We start from the raw sequence: 20,214 nt of genomic DNA on the forward strand, positions 1-20,214 counted from the left end.
GATATGATAGGATGCATGGGAATATTTCTTTCTTCCTGTATCTGTTGAGCCCTGTTTTATAACTGATTATATGGTAAATTTTGGAGAAGGTTCCATGAGGTCCTGAGAGGAAGTTATATCCTTTTGTTTTAGGATGGAATGTTCTATATATATCTGTTGAATCCATTTGACTCATAACTTTGGTTGGTTTCTCTACATCTCTGTTCAATTTCCGTTTCCATGATCTGTCCATGATAAGAGAGGGTGTTGAAATCTCCTACTATTATCGTGTGAGGTGTAATGTGTGCTTTGAGCTTTAGTAAGGTTTCTTTTATGAATGTAGGTACCCTTGCATTTGGCGCATAGATATTTAGGACTGAGAGTTCATCTTGGTGGATTTTTCCTTTGATGAATATGAAGTGTCCTTCCTTCCTTATCTAATTTTGATAACTTTTGGTTCAAAGTCAATTTTATTCAATATTAGAATGGCTACTCCAGCTTGTTTCTTTGGATCATTTATTTTAGAGCAGACCACCCAGGTGTGCAGACATCATGAGGCTGCAGGACAGACTGCAACCTTTGCACATGTCAGTCTACATCCCTGGTCCATGGGGAAAATACACAGTGCCTTTGGACACAGAGATATAGGAACAGACCACCGCCAGTATCTGTGGTTCTGATCTGTTCCCAGACTGAACTGCACAAGCAACTCCCTGCACCCGAATCTCATGGGGGAGAGAGCTGGACCCTCAGAAGTGTGAATACTCCTGAGAAGTCAGAGGAGAATATCCTTTCCCAACAGTCCAGACCCAAGAAGGAATTGCATAGTGGCAATTGTGCCCCCCACGGGGTTCAAGGACCTACAGGAGCAATCAGGGGCAGGAACCTTTGCTTCCTTCCAGCGCCTAGAGCTTGAGGACAGTCTCCATGAGCATCAACACACCTGAAATAAGAGCACCTGTCTTGAGGAAAGACTGAAAGAAAACAGGAAAACAATTCTACAGGAGTGGTGACACAGAGGGCTCCAGCAGGGTCAAGTCACTTTCAGAAACAGCAAGACAATCAAACATCAGAGACAATGCAATGTTTAGAGGCAAGCACAGGAATCTAAGCAACAGAAACCAAGAGTCCTTGGCATCATCAGAGCCCAGTTCTCCCACCAAAGAAAATACTGGATATCCAAACAGAACAGAAAAGCAAGATTTCTATTTAATATCACAGTTTATGATAATGATGGAGGTCTTTAAGAAAGATATAAAGAACTCCCTTAGAGAAATGCAGGAAAATACACGTAAAAAGTAGATGCCCTTAGAGAGGAAACACAAAAATCACTGAAAGAATTACAGGAAAAGACAACCGAACAGGTGAAGGAATTGAAAATGGAAATAGAAAAAAAATATAGAAAGCACAAAGTGAGACAACCATGGGTATAAAAATCCAAAGGAAGAGACAAAGAGCCATAGATACAACCATCATCAACAGAATACAGGAAATAGAAGAGAGAATCTCAGGGGCAGAAGATACCATAGAAAACATCAACACAACTGTTAAAGATAATGTAAAATGCAAAAAGCCACTAGCCCAAAACATCCAGGAAATCCAGGACACAATGGGAAGATCAAACCTAAGGATAATAGGTATAGAAGAAAATGAAGAAACCCAACATAAAGGGCCAGTAAATATATTCAACAAAATTATAGAAGAAAACTTCCCTAACCTAAAGAAAGTGATACCCATAAACGTACAAGAAGCCTAAAGAACTCCAAAAAGATTGAACCAGAAGAGAAATTCCTCTCATCACATAATAGTTAAAACAGCAAATGCACAAAACAAAGAAAGTATATTAAAAGCAATAAGGGAAAAGGTCAAGTGACATGTAAAGGCAGACCTATAAAAATTACACCAGACTTCTCATCAGAGACTATGAAAGCCAGAAGATCCTGGCAAGATGTCATACAAACCCCAAGAGAACACAAATGCCAGCCCAAGTAACTATATCCAGCAAAACTTTCAATTAACATAGATGGAGAAACCAAGATATTCCATGACAAAACCAAATTTATACATTATCTTTCTCCAAATCCTGCCCTGTAAAGAATAATAGATGAAAAACTGTAACACAAGAAGAGAAACTACACTGTACAGAAAGCAAGAATATGATTTCCTTGCAATGAAACCAAAACAGGGACAAACAAACCTAAATCCACCTCTAACAATGAAAATAACAGGAAGCACCAATCACTATTCCTTAATATTTGTCAACATCTATGGACTCAATTTCCCAATAAAAAGGCTTAGACTAACAGAATGGATATCTAAACAGGACCCAGAATTTTGTTGCATGCAGGAAATACACCTCAGAAACAAAGATAAACACTACTGCAGAGTAAATGGCTAGAAAAGAACTTTCCAAGCAAATGCCCCAGTGAAACAAGCTGGAGTTGCCATTCTAACATCAAATAAAATTGACTTTCCATTAAAAATCATTATGATTTTTCTATATTGGTATACCAGGACTCCCTTGCCTCACTGATTTATATGGTGGAATTTGGATATTAGAAACAGAGTTGCCCAGGGTTCAGGCTTGGTATCTGAGATTGTGAAATTAGTGGATGATGAAAGTTGGAAGCAAATTAGCATGGAAGGTAAGCTGATGCCTTGTCCTGCTCCATACACTTTACTGCCAGGCACCCAAAGTAGCTCAGTGATGCAAGCAGCCAAGAAGAACAGAAAACAGTACAGACAAATATGCTCAAAAATGTACACTACTATAGAATTTCCTTGGGGCTATGCAAGTACATTCAGCTTTTCCAGTTTTTGTGAAGCACATGCCTGCTAACTATTGTGGTTTTTCTGATAGTGAATTCACCTTGTGCCTTGTGTCCTATAAAAGTACTAGAAGAAAACAATTTTAAACAGGCTGCCTTAAATTCATGGTTGTTAAAGAAATGCTAAATGACTGGGCTAGGTAGCATAGGATTATCCCCCAAAGTTGAAAGAGATGGGAGTCAACATTACTAGAAGCTGGACAGAAGTTACAATGGTTAACATTGTAGACTGACTAAGCCCCAAAAATAGAACGAGGAAATTAAGAATGTGGAATAAATGTGACTAAAGACCAATTGCATGGTGAAATGCATTACACTGACTTTTGAGAATATATACAATGTGATAATGTCATTTTGAAACAATGTCTTGTTGTGGATTAATGGTGTGGGATTGATTGTGGAGGCTGGAAAAAAAATCTACCTCATTTATTAAGATAACACAGAATTCAACAGAAGCCTTTACAAACTTCGTAAAGACATTTGGTTCAGCTGTGAGTAGAGCCATAGTAAAACCAGGCAGCCATTGATAGAAACATTCACATTAGAAAATGCAAGTGCAGAATGTAAAAGAACAATTAGACCATTGGAAGCACAAGGAGTCCTGATAGATGACTGGATAAGGGAAAAAATAACTTGTCTTGGTTCTCAAAAGGATAATGTCAATATCATATGTCAAATTGTATCTAGAAATTTCAGGAATCAAAATACCCAATGCTTTAATTGTGGTTAATTCGGTCATTACCAAAGAAATTGTAAGAATATAAGTTTAGGAACCCCTGATAGAAGGTGTGTTGTTTCTAGAAAAATGATATTTAGTGGAGAGAACAGGCAGGTTCTGGTTCCTGTAAGGCACAAAGATATATAGGATACTTTAGCTACTGTGGAAAGGTCAAACACTGGTCTAAGGATAGTCAATCTAAGAAAGACACACAAGGTCACATCTTGACCTTGGGAAAAAAGAGAAGTTCCTCTCAACTCAAATACCACTGACAAACAGTATGAGCAGGTTTCCTTTTGTCAACCAGGCAGTTCCATGCGGGCAAGAAAATACATCCTAAGTATTTCTCATCTTATTCATGGTATAGGAGGAAGTACAGCTTTGGATCTGGCCACAGACACTCCTTGAACACTATCTCTAAAAGTTCTCTTTAGTTTTACAGATTAACCATTAGTGTTTATGGTCCTTTACCCTCAGGGGCAGAGAAAATAATCTTGGGAAGAAGTGGATTTGCTTCCCAAGTATTTATTGTCCATGCAGGTATAGTAGATGTATATAGCAAGGAAGAAATAAAAACCGGGGTATATGTTTAAAAAGAGATGCAAATTGATGCAGGGGATATACTTTTGCAACTATTTGTGGAGAGCATTTGGGGACCACTGGCAGAAATTTGACATTGGACCAGGACAAATAAGTAGGGCTATTTCTGTCAGGAATTTGGCATTGGGCCAGGGCTAGGAAGCAAGCTCAGAGAGGAATCTGATTTTAGGTCAGAACAAAGTAGGCTTCAGACAAGAAAAATGTCTTTGGGCTAGCACAGAGAAATAGGCTCAGGTATCTTGGCCATCCTGATAAGCAATTCGTAAGAGTGATTATGAGACTTTGTTTATTGCCTTGCTTGATCCCTGACTATTGTTATTTATTGCCTTGCTTGTTCCTTTTAATTGACAACTGACCTTATTACTTGCATGTAATTAAAATGGTATAAAAGCAGATTGGGTAACATAATCCTTCCTCACCATCAGAACTGATGGGGACATGCTATAATGTTGTTTATTTTCTCTGTCTTTTTAACCTTGCTGTTGCACTTGAGAACCTGTTGACTGACTGAGCTGGCTTGGTCAACTCTTGTTGCCTAACATGAAGAGCAAAGATGCTCCAGTAGAAATTACAGGTGCTTTTGGGAATTCTGGAAAAAAGCATGCTTTGGCAAGCAATGGTTAATAATTAGAGATTCAAATTAGTGGCACATATGAATGGTGTTGACATAAAGGGTTTGGTATATACAGGAGCCGATGCTAGTATCCTTTTCCTAAAGATTTCAATCTAGTCTCAACATTTCAGAATAATTACACACAATTTATACAAATAAGTAAATTATTAAGAATAAGACAAAGTACCTGATGGATAATCTGTGGGAAATAGATGTCCAAACAGGATATTTGAGACCTCATGTGGCTGTATACCCATAAATATTTTCAGAAAAGATTTTGTTTTTTTAAAAAAATGGGGAAATCAAATTAATATTCCTGCAATTACCATGACAGCAAATGAGGAAATTAGGGGTGATAAGGGAAATATTTACGGGAAAAGTATTGATACAGGTGATTGGGTGCAACCATTAGCTGTGCCAGTTGTCTAAACAGGACATCACTGGAATTGAGTTTCTAAGTTTATAAAAGTAGCCATGCTGAAATAACAACAGTCTTTCCATAAAATAGTTATGGAACAGACATGTGTATATAGAACAGTGGGTCATAACAAAAGAAAGATTGCAAGCACTTGATCAACCAGTACAATGAGGCTCAATATATAGAATAGTCTACCAGCCCATGGAATTCTACATTTTTATTGTAAAAAGAAATAAGGAAAACAATGGATGTAAGGCCTGTTAGCCAAGTAATTCAGTCAATAAGTCCTTAACAGCCTGAACTTCCTTTACCATTTTTACTACTGAAATCGTGGCCTACAATAGTAATTGAGTTCAAAGATTGCTATTTCACAATACTCTAACATGAGCAGGATAGGAAAATGTTTGCTCTCTCAGCACCTAGTCTGAACAACTGTGGTCCAAAGGGGGAAGATAACATTGGAATATTCTTTCACAGAGAATGTTAAATAGTCCAACTTTCTGTCAACATTTCATCCAACAACCATTAGAAACTATTTGTAAGTAATTCTTTTAATCTATTATTTATCATTATATGGATGACAATTTGTTGGTTGATAATGACAAAAATGTTTTAGAGAATATTTTGAAGTCAACCCAATGGAAGAAATGGGGTACAAAGCTAAACAGAGAATTCTCAACAGAGGAAACTCTAGTGGCCATGAAGTAACTATAGATATGTTCAACATCCTTTAGTCATCAGTTAAATGCAAATCAGTGAGAATCTGAGATTCTACCTTAAAATAATCAGAATGCCTAGGATCAAAAATTCAAGTGATAGCTAATACTGGTTAGGATGTTAAGAAAAATTAAAACTCTTCTTTTGCTGGTGTGATTAAAAACTGGTATGACCACTCTGGAAACTGATGCAGTTGTTTCTCAAAATATTGGAAATAATTTTATTTGAATACCCAGCTATTCTGACACTGGGCATATATCCAAAAGATGCACTACCGTATCACAAAGAAAAGTGCTCCCTTATGTTCATAGTAGATTTATTTGTAAAATCCAGTAGTTGGAAACAACCCAAATGAGCCTAAACCTAAGAATTGATACAGAAAATTTTCATTTACACAATAGAAATTAGAACATTAGTTATGCAGGCAAATGGATGTAAGTAAAAAATACTTGAGTGAGTCACCTCACACCAAAAATGATGTGGATGATGTGTACTCACTAAGAATTTGATATTATCCAAAATGTACAGAATATCTAACTGACAACTCACCCACCATAAGAAGTTTTATAACAACTAAGGCTCAAGTGAGGCTGCTTCAATCACACTTAGAAGAGGGAACATAATAATAATGGGAAGTAGAGGGAGGGAGGGTCCTTGGTGGTAGAAGGGAGGGGAAACCAAAGAGGGGCAGGATCAGATATGGTGGAAGGCAGGTGAGAAGCCCAAAAGACAAGGAAAATGAATCAACATATGCATCTGTATGGGAATTGGATCTGGAGAAAACTCTAGGAAGTCCCAGAGAACTGGAATGTGAAAGGGTTTCAGTACTCAATAAGGAGGATCTTAGAAGAAGTATGCAACAGTCAGGGATGGAACCTTAAAAGACCACTTCCAGTAAAAACACAGTTCATAAAGTGGAGTGATGAGGAAACCAAGCTACCTTAAACAATTTTGACCCAGAAATGTTCTTGACTAAAAGAAACATAGGGACAAAAATGTAGTAGAGATTAGAGGAAAAACCATCAAGTGACCAGCCCAACATCCATTTTTCCCTTTTGTGAACACCAATCCCTGATAATTTTACTGATGTCATGTGCTACTTGCAGAAAAGAGCCTAGCATGGCTGTCCTCTGAGAAACTCTACCAGTGACTTACTAAGACGAATGCAAATGAAGACACTTAAAGTCAATCATTGGACTGATGTCCAGTACACCAATGAAATAGTTAGGGGAAGTACTAAGGGAAATGAAGGGAATTACAACCACAGAGGAAGACCTACACTATCAGATATTCTGTACCCCTAGAGGTCCCCAGATACTACGCCAACTCCCAAAGAACATACATGAGCTGGTCTGTAGCCTCTATGCTATTTGCAGAAGATGGCTGTATTTATATGGACTCAGTTTTAAAGAATTTTCGTAATTCTATAAAAATTTAATGTCCCATGGAGCAGAGGTACTTGTGGTAATGAGGTAGGTTTAGTTGGTTGGGAGAACTCCCTTTCGGAAGCAACGGGAACCTGGGATTGGTTGAAGAACTTGGGAAGGGTAGCAATGTTTGGAATGTATATAATTTTTGAAAACATCTGTCTTATTATTAATTGCTCTTTTAAGTTCTGGATCTTGTGTATTTTGTGAGTTATCATGAAAGGGGAGGACTATAGTAGAGATTCTGGACTCTACAAGAGACATTTTGTCCTTTCTGTATTCAATCGTGTTTTTATGCATATGTCTAGATACAGATGATTAGAAAGATTACATTCCAGATTCTGAAATCTGCTTTGTTTTGTGTTAAATGGGTGTTATGCATTTTGGTCTATGCTTCTTTCCTTGATTTTTGGAGTTTGGTGGATTTGTGTTGCCTAATAAAATTTTTCTATTGGAATTCTACTTTTGGATACTGCGAATTCCAGTTAAAACATGTTTTGAGGAATTAGGATGTGACACTTAAGAATGAAGGTAGACTAGGTTTGTGAAGTGATTCCAAGGCAGGGGGAGAAAAATCCTATACCATTAGGATTTGCCTATTTAATATCTTTGAAATAATGAAGAAAGTATAGAGAAGGCTTGAAGAAATATCTGCTATTGCAGTGTTTAAAATATTGGCACTTTTGATGTGGAGAATAAGAGGGTGACGTAAAAATCTGCATTCATCCTATCATTTTCACTGCAGTGGCTTGTTTTGTAACAAAATATAACAAGTGAAATATGGGAGAGGTAAAAAATGGAAACAGAAAAGGATACTTTTTAGGATGAGAAAAACTCAGGCTTTCTCAGGAGATATTTCATGGTCAAGTGTCAGGAAAAGCTACAGCAGCAGTTTTCTTGCAGATCCTAGGTTATTTAATGTGGTAGAACAAAAAAAAATGGATTGAAAATCTGCCATCACAGTACCTCATACATTTGTAGGAATTTTCTGTGCCTAGTATCCAAGGTTCATTTAAGAATATGCCTTTAGATTCATAATTGTACTGATGAATTTGGGCATAGGCATCTCCTAGGATAATATAGTATATATAGAGTTCAAGGTAAATACAGACCAATTATTTCGTGTGGAGGGTAATAGGTGTTTTATATCATTAGACTTGAGCTGAACAGGGTTGATATTTTCCTCTGATTCTTGTTGATAATTTAAAATAAAATTTTAACACGTTTACCATCATTGATTTTGCAAGTAACTGTACTTCTTTGTCTAATTGTTAGATATTTAGGACATAACCAGAGTAATTTTTCACAGAACATAAGAATACTTCTTTTTAAACATGGAATTTAAGATTTCCAATGCTGTTCATTGTTCATGGAACACATTATTACAATCTCTTTATTATGATTATGATGTCATTGTTCTATAAAATACAATGTAATAAAATACATTATAGCAATTTCATACACATGTAACATTGTATTTTACTGGTTCTTATTTCTTCATCACAGTCTTCTATAGGCTAACATTGATGAGTAGACCCCGCTATCTCTGTAGTCATCCTCTCTTTATGTTTATAGGCCATGTCCTTATTCTGCTCTGGGTACCTAACCCCTATGTATACGTCAATCATATGTGCTTTACTTTTGGACATCTAATGTTAAGGGACAATTGGAAATATGTTTAATTTTATCACTAACTTCTATCATTTATAGATTTGAAAAACGTTTATAGGTTTAAAAATTAAAATTTAATAAAACTCCAGTTCAATGTGTGAACTGAAATTCAATGGAATGAATTGAAATAGAGAACCTTGGGACCTGGGGAGTTGAGGGAACCTCTAGAATGTACCAAAGAGCTGAAAGGGGAGAGAATTCAGGATTCAAAGAGAGGGAACTTTAGATGAAGTCCTGTACAGTGTGTAGAGGGAATTTGAATAATCCGCCCCCAATAGAAAGATAGTGCATCAAGTGGAGGGATGGGTTGCTATTCCACAGTCAAAATCTCTGACCAAGTATTGTTCTTGTCTACAGGGAAAAAGTACTACAGGGAAAAGATTGAGAAGAGACAGAGGGAGGTGAAATCCAGTGATCATCTCAGATTGGGTCCAAATTTAAGAGGAGGCTCCAAGTTCTGATACTTTAACTGATGGTATGATGTACTTACAGAAAGGAGGCTAGCATTGCTGCCTTTATAGAGGCTCGAGAATCACCTGAATGAGTCAGGAACCCAATGCACAGAAGTCAGTTGGCCCTGTGGTTGGATAAGAAAAAGGCTGGAAGTAGTTGTGCAGAGGGTAACCCCATATCAAGATCTAAAAGTGTTGAAACCCCAAGATCTCTCAGCCTCTGAGTTGACAACCGGTACCATGAACCAGCTGGTCTGAAGCCCCAGACACATATACAGCAGAGCACTACCTGTTCTGGCCTCAGTGAGAGAAGATGCACCTCACCCTTAAAAGACTTGACACCCTAGAAAATATGAAGATCCGGAGAGGTGTGGGGATGTGGGAAAATGGGTATATCCTCTTGGAGATGGGGGAAAAAGAATGGGATGAGGATATTTTCTAGTTCATTCCACTTGTCTATGAATTTCATGAAGTCATTGTTTTTAATACCTGAGTAGTACTCCATTGTGTAGCTGTACCACATTTTTTAATCCATTCCTCTGTTGAAGGGCATTTCGGTTCTTTCCAGCTTCTGGCTATAATAAATAAGGCTGCTATGAACATAATGGAGCATATGTCTTGCTATATGTTGGAGAATATTTGGGTATATCCACAGGAGAGATATAGCTGGGTCCTCAGGTAGAGCAATGTCCAATTTTCTGAGGAACCTCCAGACTGATTTTCAGAGTGGTTGTACCAGTTTGCAATCCCACCAACAACGGAGGAGTGTTCCTCTTTCTTCAAATCCTCACCAGCATCTGCTGTCATCTGAGATTTTTAACTTAGCCATTCTGACTTGTGAGAGGTGAATCTCAGGGTGATTTTGATTTGCATTTCCCTGATGACTAAGGATGTTGAACATTTCTTTTTTTTTTTATTAACTTGAGTATTTCTTATATACATTTCGAGTGTTATTCCCTTTTCCGGTTTCCGGGCAAACATCCCCCTCCCCCCTCCCCTTCGTTATGGGTGTTCCCCTCCCCACCTTCCCACCATTGCCGCCCTCCCCCCAACAGTCTAGTTCACTGGGGATTCAGTCTTAGCAGGACCCAGGGCTTCCCCTTCCACTGGTGCTCTTACTAGGATATTCATTGCTACCTATGAGGTCAGAGTCCAGGGTCAGTCCATGTATAGTCTTTAGATAGTGGCTTAGTCCCTGGAAGCTCTGGTTGCTTGGCATTGTTGTACATATGGGGTCTCGAGCCCCTTCAAGCTCTTCCAGTTCTTTCTCTGATTCCTTCAACGGGGGTCCTATTCTCAGTTCAGTGGTTTGCTGCTGGCATTCGCCTCTGTATTTGCTGTATTCTGCTGTGTCTCTCAGGAGTGATCTACATCCGGCTCCTGTCGGTCTGCACTTCTTTGCTTCATCCATCTTGTCTAATTGGGTGGCTGTATATGTATGGGCCACATGTGGGGCAGGCTCTGAATGGGTATTCCTTCAGTCTCTGTTTTAATCTTTGCCTCTCTAATCCCTGCCAAGGGTATTCTTGTTCCCCTTTTAAAGAAGGAGTGAAGCATATGTTGAACATTTCTTTAGGTGCTTTTTGGCCATTTGAAAATCCTCAGCCAAGAATGTTTTGTTTACCTCTGTACCCCAATTTGAATAGGGTTATTTGTCTCTCTGCAGTCTAACTTCCTGAGTTCTTTATATATTTTGGATATTAGCCCTCTATCAGATGTAGGATTGGTAAAGATCTTTCCCCAATCTGTTGGTTGCCGTTTTGTCCTAATGACAGTTTCTTTTGCCTTACAGAAGCTTTGAAGTTTTATGAGGTCTCATTTGTCAATTCTTGATCTTAGAGTATAAGACGTTGGTGTTTTGGTCAGGAAATTTTCCCCAGTGCCCATGTGTTCAAGACTCTTCCCCAGTTTTAATTCTATTAGTTTGAGTGTATCTGGTTTGATGTGGAGATCCTTGATATACTTCCTGCATGAGGTAACCCAATCACAGAAAAGCATACTTGGTATGTACTAATTGATGAGTGGATATTAGCCCAAAACCTGGAACTACTCAAAATGCAATCCACAGACTGCAGGAAGCTCAAGAAGAAGGATGACCAATATTCAGATACATTTTAAGAAGGAGTGGGAACTCCTTAAAAGAGAAAAAATTTATTCAGAGGAAGGGAATTAGAAGCAAAGTTTAGAGCAGCGACTCAAGGAAAGGTCATTCAGGGCCTGACCCACATGTGGCCCATATATATACAGCCACCATAACTAGATAAGATTGATGAAGCTAGAAAATACATGCTGAAAGGGATCGGATATAGATCTCTCCTGAGAGACACATCCAGAACATGTCCAATACAGAGGCCAATGGTAGCAGCAAAACACTGAACTGAAAACAGGAACCCTTTGACAGGAATTACAAGAAGGATTGAAAGAGTTGAAGGAGCTTGCAACCCCACAAGAACAACAATGCTAACCAACCAGAGCTCGAGGGACTAGACCACTACCGAAAGTCTGTACATGGACTGACCCAGGGTTCCAACTGCATATATAGCAGAAAATAGCCTTGTTGTGACACCAGTGGAAGGGGAAATCCTTGGTCCTGCCAAGGTTAGACCTTTAGTTCAGGGAAATATGCAGGGGGGGGGCAGTAAAGGGGATGGATAGGTGGAATACCTGTATGGGGGAGTGGGAGGATAGAGTATGGGGACTTATGGATCTGAAACTGAGAAAGGGAATAACATTTGAAATGTAAGTAAAGAAATATATCTAATAAAATAATAGAATAAAAAGAATGGGATGAGGAGCTGTTGGAATACAGAATGAGAGAAAGAGATAAATAGTGCCCTGCCTATAGAAAAAGATTAAATATAATAATAAAAAATAATTTTCATTTCATTATTTAAATATTTTTGTACTGTTCTGAGCAGGTAGGTTAATGGTTTACAACACTGTGTGTTCTTCTAGAAGAATAGGATACTGTTCTCAAGACATACCGTACAGCTTACATCATATTGTATCATTCTTCAAAAATATCTGATGTTTTTCAACTCCCAAGTTAATATATGCAAATATATAGATATATAGAATGTAACAATATTCATACATACATGCAAACATAGCCCCCTACACACATGTGCACACATACCTTTTGATGGCATTTTTAAAATAAGAAACGTAAGGTCAATTTCATTCCCTTCCTCGTCTTCCATATTCTCTTCCTTTTCCACTTCTTTTCTTCCTTTTTTCTTTCTTTCTTTCTTTTTTTCTTTCTTTCTTTCTTTCTTTCTTTCTTTCTTTCTTTCTTTCTTTCTTTCTTTCTTCCTCCCTTCCTTCCTTCCTTCCTTCCTTCCTTCCTTTCTTTCTTCCTTCCTTTCTTCCTTTCTTTCTTTCATTTTTACTTGCTAACTTTACATCCTGCACACTGTATGACTTATTGTCACCCCAAACCACTATCCTTTCACCATTACTGATCTTCTGCTCTAAACATGTAGTGACATCCTAGGTATCTTCCCAACTGTGAACTACAAATATCTGCAAAGATAGTTGTTTCCTCTCCAACTATACCATACAAGGCAGCTGAGCTGTAAAATATAACCATCATATAGGCAACAGTTCTTGGGATAGCCCTTTTACCAGTGTTTGACACCCAAGCTGCACATCTGTTACTTATATACAGAGAAGCCTAGGTCCAGTCAGTATATGCTATTTGATTAGTGGTTCATTATCTGAGAGCCTCAGATGTCCAGGTCATTTGATTCTGTTGGTATTGCTATGATTTTCAAATCATTTTAGGGGCTATAATCTTTCCTCATATAACTTAATATGAATCCCCAAGCTCCATGAAGTGTTTGGCTGTGAATGCTGTATCTGTGTAAGCTGCTCTGTGGAGCTTCTCAGAGTGCAGCAATCTTTGACTCCTGTCTACCAGAATAACAGCATTTTTTATACTGTCAGGGATTGGTACTTGTCCATGTAAAATGCTTCATCTTCGGCTAGGTCCCTCAGTGTCTTCTCCATCCTGTTACATTCACAATCGCATTAATTCTTGTAGACAGGATAATTTTTCGTAGAAAATCTTATGGGTGGTCTGGAATTCCTATAACATCACTGGTTTTCCTGAATGGCCATAAGAGGCAGTCTACCATGGCTTCATATCTTTGATGCTCTTAGTCTTACCTAAGTTATATCCATTGACTTGTAAGTACCTCACATAATCCAGGACTCTATCTCTTCCTGGAGAGTATCCCTCCCTACCCTTGCCCATTGGCTGCAGATTTCCATTCAGTCTAATTGACATCAAACCATTCATCTTCGAACTTCACACAACTGACTCCAATATCTAACTCCCCACACTATATCATCCACCTCCCAGTTCCATCCCTCAATCTGCCTTCCACAACTTTCCATTGAACTTCCTAAGTGAGGCTTAAGCATCTGTTCTTATGTCCTCCTTCATATCCAGGTTTTTGGGGTCTGTGGAGTGTGGCATGGGTATCCTCTATTTTATGGCTAATATGTACTTATAGGAAAATAAATAACACTCATGCTCTTTGGGGCCTGGGTTACTTAATTTGGGATGATATTCTCAATATCAACTCATTTGACTCCAAAATTCATAATGACTTAGTTTTTCATGAATATTTCATGGTAGATGTACAGTTCTTATGATGTACAATTGTTTACATAACAACTTATATACAGAATAACGTTCTCTATACATTCTGTTCCTGAAATATATCTAAAGCATGGCTTATGGAACAAAGAACTTAGGGACAATTAGTGGACATCTCATCCTCCTTATTTGCATTTTATTCTAACACAATATAGGTTTTACATCATTATTTGACTTTTAAATTTTGTTCTGTTACATATACTCAAATATTCAAAAGGGGTTCAAAATTTTAATAGTGTCAGTTCCTTTAATCCACTTTAATTACTATCTATATTAAGCTAAATAATTATTTATTTCTGTATAATAGACACAAAAGTAATACAAGTTAGATACTATATGAGATTTCATCTTAAATAAATATTTTGGTAATGGTGATAATAAATTTTTCTAATAAATTTTAATAAAAATATAATTTTGTAATTATTCTTATTGTACATAATTTATCAATGTTAGAGAAAAGCCTTTTGTTGGTCTACAAGGGGGAGAAATATAAGGGAGGGATCTCCTCTGCACTGTATGGATTCTTCACCTTTCAATAAAAAAAACAGGTTCAATGTTTTGAAGCAAGAATAGAAGTTGGGATACCTGGCAGAGAAGATTCTGTGAGATAGTCAAGTGCAGGGGATTAACCCAAACACAGAAGATGAGGGTCACATGAACCTAAGGACCAGGCTACCGGCAATGTTCCATGACGTAAATGGAAATAAATGGGTGATAAATGCATTAGCTGGTTGGGGAAGGAGAGAAGTTATTGTCCTAGGCATCTATTCATAAAAATTATATATATTAAACTTCATCATTCCTATACTTCCTGTCTTTGCCTGATCCTTTCCAAATCCCAGCCCTCTCTGCGACTTCTTCAGTGCCTCACTCATTCTGTTAGCTTCTTCTTCACAAATATTCCATGACAAAACCAAATCTGCAAATGTCTTTTCCAAATATATATGTGTGTGTGTGTGTGTGTGTGTGTGTGTTTATGTGTAATATTTATTTCATCATTCTTCCTGCCATGACAAGAAAGGTTTAAACCTCTGAACTGTAACACAGCTGCAAGCTAGTGCAAATATATATGTATTTATATGGAAAACATATGTCTATAACCTTCTATGTCTCTTTTAGTGCTTGTTGTGTATGTATTTTACCATGGTGACTACTGTCTTTTAGTCAATACATTAGGTAGATCCTTCTTGTGAAAGCTAATAATCCCTAGCTCTATAGTTATCAAGTAGCCTGTAATTCTTTGTCCAAAAATGTGACCGTAGAAAATGTTCTCAATTAAACATTACCATGTTTGCTAATATTTCCTTTGTTCAGATTTTGTTTTTTTCAGTCATTTTGGGAAAGCAAGCCTCATGGCAAATATTCTGATATTCTGACTTTCAATCTTTAGACACTCATTTCTGTAATGCTCTGTGATCATTCATGAAGAACTTGTGATATAGATGAATCCATTGGAGTTAGTCTCACCAAAATTTGTGAATCTCTACCTTGTATACAATTATGGGTTTTCTATAGTGTTACCCATTTCTGATGAAGAATAGCTTCTCTGATGAAGGGTGTTAGCTAGCTACATGTATCTGTGGGCCTAAAGTTAAACTTAGTAAGGGTTTATGCTATTATACCCATATTCCACTTGTTATGTGACAAAACATTCCTTTGGAGACACAGAGGACTCTTTACTCACCAAATATAGATCCCATGGCAGACCAATATATAAATAACACTAAAGTGCAATTTAGGGAACTTTCAGATTACCTACATTAATATTTTTGATCATTTTCTGTTAGCACAACCATTTTATAAGTGTTCTTTCCAAAAATCTCAGTTATTCTAAGCCTTTTCACTCAATTCTGCTGGGTCTGTTCCCTTCCTAGCAACTTGTCAGGAAGTCAGGGTCTTTGCATTCTGGTTTGTCTGAAAGGGACTATCATCTTTTAATGTTTTATCTTATAGAAAGATTCATTTGAATCTTGTTAGAATCAGTTATTCTCTAAAAGTATTTTCAGTTGTACACTTTTCTGCTTGCTGTGCTTTGAACCAAAATACTCACCATAGGCATATAGAGAATATCACTATTAAGAGGTAAGACAGAACAAGAAGTGTTCCTGTCTAAAAAATCTGTAGGAACAATAATGGAGATGAGAATTGGGGAAAGGAGATCCAGTGACTGGCCCAAATTGGGATACAGCTCAAGGAGAAGTTCAAAGGCTTGACATTATTATTGAACTATGGTATTCTTATAGACAGAAACCTAGGATATTTGCCCTCTAAGATGCTCAAGAAGCAGGTGAATGAATCTGTCACTCATAAATATATCCAACCAATGGACAGAAGTTATTAACACATGTGGTTGAAATAGAGAAAGGCTGGAAGACCTTGAAGGACATAGAAACCACAGAGAAAGACCAGCAATCCCAGTTAACTTCAACTACTGAGATATCCCAGAGTCTGAGTTACCAAACAGGCAGCATACACTAGCTGATACAAAGCCCAAGACAGATATACAGGAGAGGAATACCTAGGAGAAGATGCACCTAACCCTTGTGAGTCTTGAAAACCCAGGTAGTGGGGAGGTCTGATGGGGTGTGATGTGGGGAAAACCTGTTGGAGATTGGGCAGGAGAAATGGGATAAGGAATAGTGGGAGGGTGGCCTGGGACAGGGATAAGACTGGACTATGAAAAATTAATAAGATGTGGATAGATAAGATGGGGCATGTTAAGAATATTAGCCACTAATTAGAAATCATTGTAAGTAAGGAAAGCAAATCTTGCTGCAGAAAGACTATTATGCACTGGTAAACAAGTCATGTTTTCCCTTCCATAACCAATTCAATTATTTCACAAAAAAGTATCATGAACTCACTGGTTCTCATAACACACTGATTTTTTATATTACTTAATATTTTCAAAATGAAGACATGGTAAGGATTACTGTTTTGTCCATATCTGTGGTTTTCTCTTTAACTTCTGTTCAAGCACTCAAAAACAGAAATGGAAATCCTCTCTGTAAAAGAGGTAAATCCCATACATATTTATGGGAAACACACTGACATGAACTTTTAAAATGTTTATTTCCTAGGTTATCATGTCAACCAAATCTCTCAATAACAGTCAGTTGTTTCCATGTTAGAGGTCAGATGCAGAAACTTCCAATACAGAATACAAATGATCATTTATAGACATCTGTCCATAATAAAAACTGTGCTCTTTTACAGAAAAACAGCTCAAAACCACAAATATTCCTTGGCATTAGCCTTTTCAATGGATGAAATCAACAAAAATCTTGACCTTTTACCAAATATGTCTTTGGTTATAAAACATACTTTGAACTATTGTAATGGAAAAACTGCACTCTATGTATTTAAAGAAAAACTTTATAAGCTTTTCCCTAATTATGACTGTAATGAAGAGACTATGTGCTCATTTCTGCTTACAGGACTGAATTGGATGTCATCTATAAGCTTTTTTAGATGCTTTGACTTCTTCTTATTCCCCCGTGTGAGTCATCATAGGCAAAGGATTCGTTGTAGAGGGCCGCAATAACATTCGCCACCACTAGATGGCGCTGTCTTCCACTTCGCCCCACGTGGTAGGCCAGGATAGCCTCCGCCATTACAAGATGGCGCCAACCTTCGCCGCGCCAGCCGGCCCCCCTTTCAGGAAGTTAACTGTGCGCATGTGCAAGAGTGCCTTCATGCCAGGTCTTTGCCCACTCCAGGGCGTGCCTTATGAGATCATGGGTAACAACCAATCAGGTGTGGGTGCGCCGCACTAGGGTTTTATAAGCGCGCCATGTTGGCAAGGTGTGGCTTTTTCCTCTTCTAACATTAATAAAGTGGTCACAGTAAGGATTTCTAAATGTCCGCGTGCTTCTTGCCAGCGGGAGATCGCGCGCGGGACATTTGGTGCCGAGAACCCGGGACACAAAAAAGCTACATCATCGCTGGTGCCAAGAGGAAGCCTCCGTTTCACGGAAGAAATCCAGAAACTGTGGAATGCAGGTAAAAAACTCTGAGAGACTATGTTTAGCCTTGATCTGCTCCAGCTCAGTCCCCTGCCGGACGCGGCAGGTGCCGCTATGGTTGCTCTGGCAACCCTCGAGTTGTTTCTATTGACCTTTGAGTTTCTAGTTACCGCCAAACGGCGTCAGAGGTCTCGTGGGAACTGCCCAGCTATAACAGCAAAGCGGAGAGTGTTGGGGGAAGGGCGAGGCGACAGAGGGTCAGAAACAGAGGGTAGTGAAAAGTTGCAACGAACTGATCGATCTCAAGCACCAGACCCTTCCAATTTGGAAGTGAAAGATTGGGGAAAGAACGCCCCGGGTGAGAAGGGAGGAGGTAAAAGGAACACAGTATTTTGGGAGAAAAATTTTGTCTTTGTGCCTGTTAGAAGTGTGCTTAAGGTCCGGCGCCAGCTCTGGGGACGCCGCGGCGTCCAGGCGCTGACGCGACAGCTTTACAGAGTCATACTGATCAGATTTGATAGAGGCAGACCGCCTGAAAATTTATCCAGGAGTATCAAACAAAAGGACATCTCAGTGTCCGTGCACAGCCTGATAGAGTTAATATAATTGGGTTGTGAGTAAAAATACTCAGGGCTGTGTTTCACTTCCATACCATTGGCGAATGTCGGTCGTGCCGCTCAGATAATATATCTCAGTATCTTACAGGAATTGGGTTTCAACACGTTGGTGGACTAGTCCAGGAATTGAGATAATCCATCGCCCATATCAACTCCACCCAAGTGGATAGTCACCGTGAACACCATCTGGCTTTTTCCCTCTTTGTCTATTGATTGTCTCTGGTGCACCAGGATGTCCCCATGTCTGTCAGTGTATGTCTGTGGTTTTTGTTTCTCGTTGTTTAAATGTTTTATGTTTCATGTTCAAAAGAAAAAATGGTAAAAACTTTATCTGCCGGTAGTACACACCTTGACTTGGTTTTAACTCGTTTCAAAAAGGAACAAATGAATAAAAAACAGTTTCAATCAGGTTTTTAGAGCCCTGTGCCTGGAGCCAGGTGGCTAGATTAGCTGGAAAAGCTGGCCAGAGTCTAAGCGTCTACACGAGCTGATCTTAAAAGCGCCAACAGCTTCTCAGCCTCTTCGATACATGAGTTGATAGCTGTTTCTCGTAGAAAAATCCCTGACTTATTATTTTGACTCAACAGGTGACAAGGTGCTTTTCTTAAAATCATAGCTAAAAGGACAAAAATGGTGTTTGGTCTAAATATTAAAGATAGGTGTAGCCACTTCAATTTTGTTTCTCATTGGTTTTAAATGTATATATATGCTCTACTTGCCTTGGTTATGGACTATTGGCTTTCAAGTTATTGGATATGGTTAAAAAGGTATAATATTGGTAACAAAAGGTTGACATAAAGCTGGTAATCTGGATGAAGTCATTCTAGATAGCGTGTGACATGGGCCAACCTAGGGAGACAGGTCTAAATTGAGTAATGTTTTTATGGAATTCTTATTCTAGGAACCAGGCTTCTGAAAGAATTTAGGACATTGTCCCTTGTTGAGGTATTGGAGACCGCACCATTGTGCATCCAAATGTAAGAATTGACAGTCAAACTTTGTAACATAATAGATAGACCTGGGGTGCCTTGGAGACTAGATTGTTTGTTGGAGGTTGAGTTTTGCTTTCCAAAGTTGTGGCTTGCCCTGAAGTTATCTGTATTTTAATGCTAATTTCCACTGCCCTGGAGAACAGCTGCCTAGTCAGGTACTCAGAACTCAGGTGACCTTGTGGTGGTGCTCTAGTGTTACAAGGAAAATTTAAGGATTGTGATTAAAGATCGCTAACGTTACACTAACTCAAACTTATCTTTAATTAAGGAAAAATCATACAGGTAGAGATTGTTACAAGATTTACGAAGGATTGATGAGGTTTTGGAACTTGTGAGAACATTACAGCCAGTTGACTTACTCCAACTGCCATTTCAAGATAGATTTAGAGGACTGATTTTGAGTTTTCATTTCATGAGCTTGCTTACAGTTTTAGAGAGTCCATAGAGTGATATCATTAAAAGTGGCTAATAGACTTATATTATACAATTTTGTTGCTTCTTCAGTGTAAGAAGTTAGAACTTAAATCTTTCAATGTATATAGAAAATTTTACTA

The 20,214-nt window shown here is 38.3% G+C and overlaps 1 pseudogene; it reads left to right on the plus strand.

Annotated features, from left to right (window-relative positions):
- Vmn2r116l-ps28 (vomeronasal 2, receptor 116 like, pseudogene 28) overlaps nt 1-20,214 on the plus strand; it is a 60,697-nt pseudogene that overhangs the window by 9,865 nt on the left and 30,618 nt on the right.

The sequence above is a fragment of the Rattus norvegicus genome, chromosome 1 (assembly GCF_021556685.1).
Source record: "Rattus norvegicus strain SHRSP/BbbUtx chromosome 1, alternate assembly SHRSP_T2T, whole genome shotgun sequence".
NCBI lineage: Eukaryota > Metazoa > Chordata > Mammalia > Rodentia > Muridae > Rattus > Rattus norvegicus.